Source organism: Lingula anatina, chromosome 10 (genome assembly GCF_051362555.1).
Source record: "Lingula anatina isolate TDL-2025a chromosome 10, LinAna3.0, whole genome shotgun sequence".
NCBI classification, from domain to species: Eukaryota; Metazoa; Brachiopoda; class Lingulata; order Lingulida; family Lingulidae; genus Lingula; species Lingula anatina.
In genome coordinates this window covers 3723753-3731264 of record NC_141776.1, presented here as the reverse complement: position 1 = coordinate 3731264, position 7512 = coordinate 3723753, and the positions used below count along the sequence as shown (strand labels likewise).

Sequence of the window (7512 nt, the reverse complement as noted above, 5' to 3'; positions counted from 1 at the left end):
CCTCGGTTGCTTTTATAGAGAACGGGCGCCCAGACAGATATTTATACAAACGCTAATTTATACTTACTCACACTGGCTGCATTTATTACAATTCATTTCCTTGTATGGACCAATCGTTTTGTAAGGCCCTGGGAGTTTATTACATAAATGGCATTTATTGCCAAAGGGCTACAATCTTACAAACTATTGTAATGCTGGCAGCGTACAATGTTGTAGAATATGTACCAGACAGTCCTCAGGTATTCCTTTGAGCCATTGCTCCTGTTGACTTAGATTGATGAAAAGCATGTGGGTTTAACTTTTAACTTTATTTAAAATGAATACATAAATAGACTATTTTAACCAGTTAAAACTGGTGTGCGAAACGCAGACCCTGTGTAATATATCCTGATACCATTAAAAAAAATTTTGCAAGAAGTATTTGGATGGTAACACAGAGCGGTGCAATAATGAACTTTGCAGTAAACACTCTGATAACCACATGTTGATGTTACAGTGTCCTGAATTAAACATAAACATTTATCAGGAAATGGATGATTTTATTTCAATTTGGGATAAAAAAACTTGTTTGTCAATTGCGGGTCTCAACAAGAACTCATAAAAACATGTATTATTCATAGTGATATATGAATATTAATGACTCATTCTGCAGTTTTCTTAAGAAGATAAATTATTTTATTTCAGTGAAAATCCATGACGGTATGTAAATTCTAAACGCACATGCTACATGTTGGTTGGATTGCAAAATCAATTGAGAACATTTGTTCTAGGTTCCCGCTAACTGCTTTTAAGTGTGAGATAATACACTGTCACCCGAGCGATATATGCCAAAACACCTCGAGCGTCAGCGAGAGATGTTCATGGCATATATCGCAAGAGGGTGACAGTGTATTATTTGACATACATACCGAGAAAAAAATACAGTCATTTCATCCTAAAACACCCCTAAAACCGAATAAAGTGACACTTTATCACGCTCTAGAGATGTTATACGGAATAAACTCGTCCACGTGTGCTGGTCACCTCTCGCCAAATTCTTACGTATTGTCTGACCAATTTGGTCAATTTTTGCTAAATACTTGTCGTGGACGTTCAACCTGCTTGAGAAATATTTTATCAACCGTCGACACTGACCATGCACGTCTCAGCTGAGCCACACCTAGCTGGGACTGCTGCGGAAACAAGGTCCCAAAATTAAGGCAAAACCTCTACTTTTTAGTAACATTTCTGATAAAAAAGGAGCGTGGGACCGGAATATAGTCAAACTAATTTTTCACAAGTGCAAAGGAGAAAGATATTTACTTTTTGGTGATATTTCTGACAACGAAGCAGTTTCGGACTATATTCAAAATCGACGGATGTTTATTACAAGTTCACGGGAGTTATTATTCTAGTTTTTTATTGTCATTTCTTACGACGAGGCGGTTACGGAATATAGTCAAAATCAAACGGATGTTTATTTAAAGTCCACAGGAGTAATAATTCTACGTTTTGGTGACATCTTTTTTACCACGAGGCGGTTTCAGAATATACATGTGCTGGTTTTCAGAGCATTCATGTGCTACATGTAATTACAAGTTCAAAGGGGGAATGCATTTGATTTTTACCGATATATCTGATTAAGAGGAAGAATGAACAGCTTAAAACCAAAAGGTAAATAACACAACCCTCGTTAAAAAGTTATAGATTTACAAATAATTTGTATGCACGTGTGATTTAAATGTAAACTAATTCCCGTTTTCAAACTATACCCATATGATATGACTTAGTGTAATAAAATGATAAATAATAATTGTTAAACGTGAAAAGTTTATGCTAATTTTTTAAGAGCGTGAGAGATTTTAAATTTGTCTACTGGTAGGTATATAACGCAAGCAACGTCACTATTCTCTTGATGCCAAGAAGGTCACACGATCACTCTGTCTTTGGCTTTCAGTATTTAATAGACCTCGACTGATTTAACCAAGATGTAGTCGTGAAATTCAAGACTACATCGAGGTTAAATCCGAGTTTTCCGAGAGACGCTACGCATAAATGTCGAGTGAAGCGAGACATTTTTGGGCAGCGGCTCGAGCTTGCCCTTGATCTTCACTGAAGCTTGCCTAAATGGACAGGCTTCAGTGATCATCATATCGCCACGGTCATGTAACATCCCTAGGTATGTATTAATGTGATAATGTGCGTTGTGTCGGATCTGGTATGGGGTATTACAGTATGTAGGCTTACGGTTTTATTTTGACAATGTTTGGATGTGATAATATCATACACATTCCCCCCTCCTCCACACACACACACACACACACACACACATCAAACCAACCCCATGGAACGTGCTTCGCCTCACAGCAAAACCCGAGACCTTGAGATGCTGACAGCTTTCAGCTCACAATGCTTGGTGCAAGTTGGATACCTTTTTCTGAGAATCATTAAATAGAGATGCGTTGATGTTTTATATTTTAAAGTCAATTGGTTACGATTCCATTAATCGCACATTAAAAGGGATTTAGTAAGTTCCACTTGCAGAATTTAGAAGAGTGGCTACATCGGTTGTTTTATAGAGAGGCAGGCATCCAAACATATGTTTCTGCAAAACGTTAATCAAACCCGATTGTCCTTACTCACACACACTTTCAATGAATGAATATATATTTCCTTGTTCGGGCCAATCGTTTTTTTTTTTTTTTTTTGTTGTTGTAGTTTTTTTGTATTATTTTTATACAAAAATCTTTCTTGAAAAAAAAACCTGTACCTAGGCTACCATAATGTTCACAACAACATTGAACCCAGCTCAGTTTATACCACACAGTATGTATACAACGCTCCATATATACATATGTAATGAAGATCGAGCTGGCAATACTGAAACCTTGAAACTAGGTACTGCATGTTAGTTGGATAACAACCCCTGTCAAATACGTTACAGGAATGCATGCGGATTCGAACTGTTATCAATTCCTTCACTGTTATAAGTAACATTAATTTAAATAGACTATTTATTGGTTCGTGAAACGCGAACCAATGTAACAGGAATGGAATTTCGGGCTCCCATATGATAAGTACAGGTTAGGGTTAGATAGAGTATTAGGGTTAGTATACTGTCACCTGTACAAAGTATAGGAAGCGGACTACGGTTCCTAGCGGACATCCATTCCTGTTACACCTGGTGCAATATGCCTTGATTCCATTTTTGAAATATCTAATTTCACATTACATCGTACGTTGTAGCTTCCCGTGAACTGTTTAAATAAATTTACAACGTGCTCAGAATATAGCGTTGTGTCAGATATGGTATATAAATGGACAGCCAATTCTGACAACGATTGTTCACCAAATGTTGGTAAATTTACAATATCAAAGTATGTAACATTATGTCAGCCCCCCCCCCCCCCCCACACACACACACACACATCATTTTAATCCATGAACGTGCTTCACCTCACAGTGCAACCTGAGACCTTGATATCTTATTGGCAGCTTTCACCTCACAGTGCTTGGTGCAAGTTGGGTCACTTAATACCATTTTCTGACAATCATCAAATATTACCTTTTTAAATTTTAAAGTCAAATAGTTATGGTTACGATTTCTTTAATCGCACATTAAAGTAGTTTTAGTAAGTTTAACTGAATAAAAGCTAGACAGTCATGAAGTGCAAGTATAATTTTTTAGGTGGACATTGAATTAAAAAGTACGAAATTGTTTCCATTTTATTTCTCATCTGGCAAGATAGAAAAAAATCAACGCCATGAGGCTCTGGTTGATTAGTTGGTTTCGCTATAAAAAAGTATAGTTAAATGACCTCGTAATAAAAACTGTAAGGTATACTTTCCAAAATTAACGAAACAAAAAGAATTGCTTAGTTATTAAGCTTTCAAAGATGTGAACTTGTGCTTAATGGGAGATTTGCAGAACAAGCAAAACAGTCGTGTAAAAAAATAACATTTGAAAAATCCAACTTCGCGTGGTCATTAGAACATATGAATTTTGATAATGGTGTATGTTAAAAACGTTGGCCTAAAAAGCCCTATGTATAATCTCACACCCCGGGCGAATCTCTTACCGTGTATGGCAGCTGCTCTGGTCAGCGCTCTCAGAGTGCTTTTCTAGTTACTTTTTGATTTGATTTATGTCCGTTTTAACTTTTGTTATTTTTATGCAGTATTAGTTTTTTATTTATCTTTGTAATTTAAAATTCTATATGTCAATAGTGATGACACGAATGTGTAGCTTTAAAAAACATAATCACCATCATAATTGTCATTACTACATTATTACTACATTATCATTATTAGCCTGCTGATGTTTTTCTAATTAATGAAGCACCTATCCAATTTGAAGGGGACCGCGAATTTGAAGCCGACCCTTCCCTCCCTCCTTGGAGTGGGGCTCGGGGCCCGCTAAAGGGCTTCAATTTTTTTCTTTTTATATTCAGCTAGTCAAAATTCTAATTTCAAGAGGGGACCGTTTTCTTTTTCAGAAATCGAAGGGAGGTCAGGACCTGACCCCCCTCTTAAACCGCCACTGTACAACCTTGAAACTGGTTAGTCCGCCATTCCTCCAAATACAGATACTGTACATAATAAGAAGAGGCAGTAAATTAAAAAATAGTTTATTTCCGTTGTTTGCATTGAGAAAATTAGTTTCCATAATCTAGAGAAGTACAAAATGCCAGTGTTACAGCGACAATTATTGTTACAAATTTTATTAATAAAATAAGGTGTTTGCAATATTAAAATCAGTATTTTTTCTGCATTTTTATCTTTACTAATTATTATCTATTATAAACACAATTACATGTATTATTTAAGAACAATTAAGCTTCTTTCTTGTCCATTTTTACAACAAATTCGATGTTGCGATATTCTATATATATATTTTTTTTTTGGAACTTTCCAGATGTGCATTGCTAACAAAATAATTGGCAGAGAAGCCGTTCTGGCTACAATCAAGATATTCAAATGAAGAATTGCAAACAATGGAGGTACATAAACTAACAAACTTGCAAGACGCTGATTTAAGCTAATTTTTCTCCCATGGCATCAATCTCCTTCGGGAATAAAACGTGCCAATCATGTGGGCTTTAATACCTAAGAACACATCTCGAGCCCATGCCATATATCCACGATGCCATGTTATTAATCTTTCTCATGTTGACGCTGTTGCCAATAGCAACGATACAAATTTTTATTCCTAAGATAAAAAAAATAGAAAAACACATTTTATAATACAATGAGTCAATTAAGATATTGTTTTCGTCAATAGGTAAGGAAAATATAAACATAAGGTTTACTAGCCAATATTTCGTGTGCTCATCGTTAGAGTTTATGCTGACTGTCAATCTGTCAATATACATGTATACAGAATATTGTTTGGTAAATATCGGTTAATTATTTGCTATACTGGTAGCTATTGAAAAAAATCAGTTTCAATTTTCTACGGAACTGTCCAACGTGATTGAAGACCTGTTGTCTCAACTAAAAGATTATGTTAAACAATTTTCTTCATTTGCGATTTTCTGGAAGTACATACCATTCTCCCTCATGGCCTTTGCCTTGGCGACCGGGTAACCCCACGTATTGTGATGTCCATCAGTGGTCATCCAAACTAGTCGGTTGCCAGAGGAACCAAGCTGACCATTACACCTCGCCAAACCATGTAAAATGTTCGTCATACCACCTGTGAATATACATGATATACAAGGTATAGGGACTATTCCCCCCGGACAATTCCCTCCGGACAACCCCCCCCCCCCCCAGGCCAACTCCCCCCCCCCCCCCCCCCCCGAGCATGTTGATGTTAATGCTTTGCTTAACCTTTCTACTCCGAGTTTTGATAAAGCAGTTCGATGTCGAAATATTCGTAACAGCGTTTGTTTGCGTGTGTGTATATATGTTTGTATGTATGTACATGTGGGTAGGCCTATTGAATTTTGTACATATGTATACCCAGCAGATTGTGTGAAGTTCATAATGTTGTTCATATTCGAGCTACGTGTATACTGATATTAACAAATTCATCGACCTTACCTAACTTAGGCACGGCGGCAATAGCGGCATCATTCTGTGGGTAGAACGGGTAAGTCCCCAGAAAGAAGATGTGCTGAGCCCGGGAAGAGAAACGTACCAGACCAATCCTATGTTTCTCAGGGGCTATACTATTCTGGCTGGGAGTATTGTTGATGATGGCAAGGATGTTCTGAAACAATATTCCTTTGGAATAAAATATGATGCTTTCTTACGTGTTACAAAAAATGTCTTCGGACTCATTCCTTATGAAAATACCGATTCAACTCCGCGGTGACTCTCGCTGAATGCAATCAGATTACAAATATTACCACACCTCCTCGTTTCCAAAATAATCGTTTGATCAGGAACTTTTCTGTCTTCTACTTAACGTCAAGAACTGACATGTTGATCTGTTTGTATTCAGCCAGAGTCCGAACGGAGTTGGATCACTATACGTAGAATGAGCAGAATTAGCCCTTTAATAAAAACGTAAAAGATTTTGGTAAAGTTGAAAAAAATTATATTTGGTTGTCTACATGTAATCTTAACACTGTTATACTGTTAGTTTTACAAATAAATGCTTTGACCAATTTATTGTTGTTCAGACACACTTATTCGTGCAAAGTTATCAAATACTAATCAAATCGAAAAATTATTTTCTATTCTTTTTGCCTAAATCCGTGTCTATTATTCAGTATTGATAATTGGTATTGAAAGAAAATAATCGGAAGGAAAATGTGCGATGTCAAATGACCAAGACCAGTGTGCACGTATCTCACCCGTGCCGCCCATTTGGACATATTCCATTTAATGTTGTCAATCCCGTCGCTGCTGTCCAAAGCAAAGCAGATATTCCAGTAGGAATGAGCACCGCCCATCAGAGCATTGGTGATCTGGTCTGCCGTGAGAGCCACGGAGCCCAGACCATTTAAGTCGATTCCAACAGCAGCCAAAAGCACCAGTGTGGCTAAGTTCATCTTCGGTGACGGCAGGAACTTGGTTCACGTGCAGATGAGAAAAGCGTGGCTTCCTTAGTTGCTTTTATAGAGACGGGCGTCCAAACAGATATTTATATAAAACGCTAATGAATACTTACTCATACGGCCTGCATTTATTACAATTAATTTCCCTGTAGTGATTTTTGTCAAAGGACTGGAATCTAATTGTAATGCATACAATATTGTAATAGCTGTACAAGACAATCATCAGGTATTCCTTAAAGCCATTGCTTCTGGTGACACCTGTTGACTAAGATTAATGAAAAGTGTGCGGGTAACGTTTAAGTAAATAATTTACTAAAATAAATGCATAAATAGACCATTTACCGGTATGTGAAATTTTTATAATATATCCTGATGCCATTTTATAAATGTTTATCTTTTGTAGGAAGTTTGTCCATCTGCATATCCCATACCACATCTGATACAACTTTTGATACAACTGGCAAAGTTTGGTTGCAACATCATACCCCCCTAAAAACAAACACACACACATACACACACATATACG

The 7512-nt window shown here is 36.8% G+C and overlaps 1 long non-coding RNA gene across 1 annotated transcript; it reads right to left on the bottom strand.

Annotated features, from left to right (window-relative positions):
* Positions 1 to 4656: 4656 nt before the first annotated feature.
* LOC147759409 (uncharacterized) lies at positions 4657 to 6319 on the bottom strand. The gene is made up of 3 exons (XR_015331532.1): positions 6025 to 6319; positions 5528 to 5674; positions 4657 to 5188 (listed from the first exon to the last, which is right to left on the bottom strand). It is a non-coding gene; the product is annotated as an uncharacterized LOC147759409 (long non-coding RNA).
* Positions 6320 to 7512: the final 1193 nt, after the last annotated feature.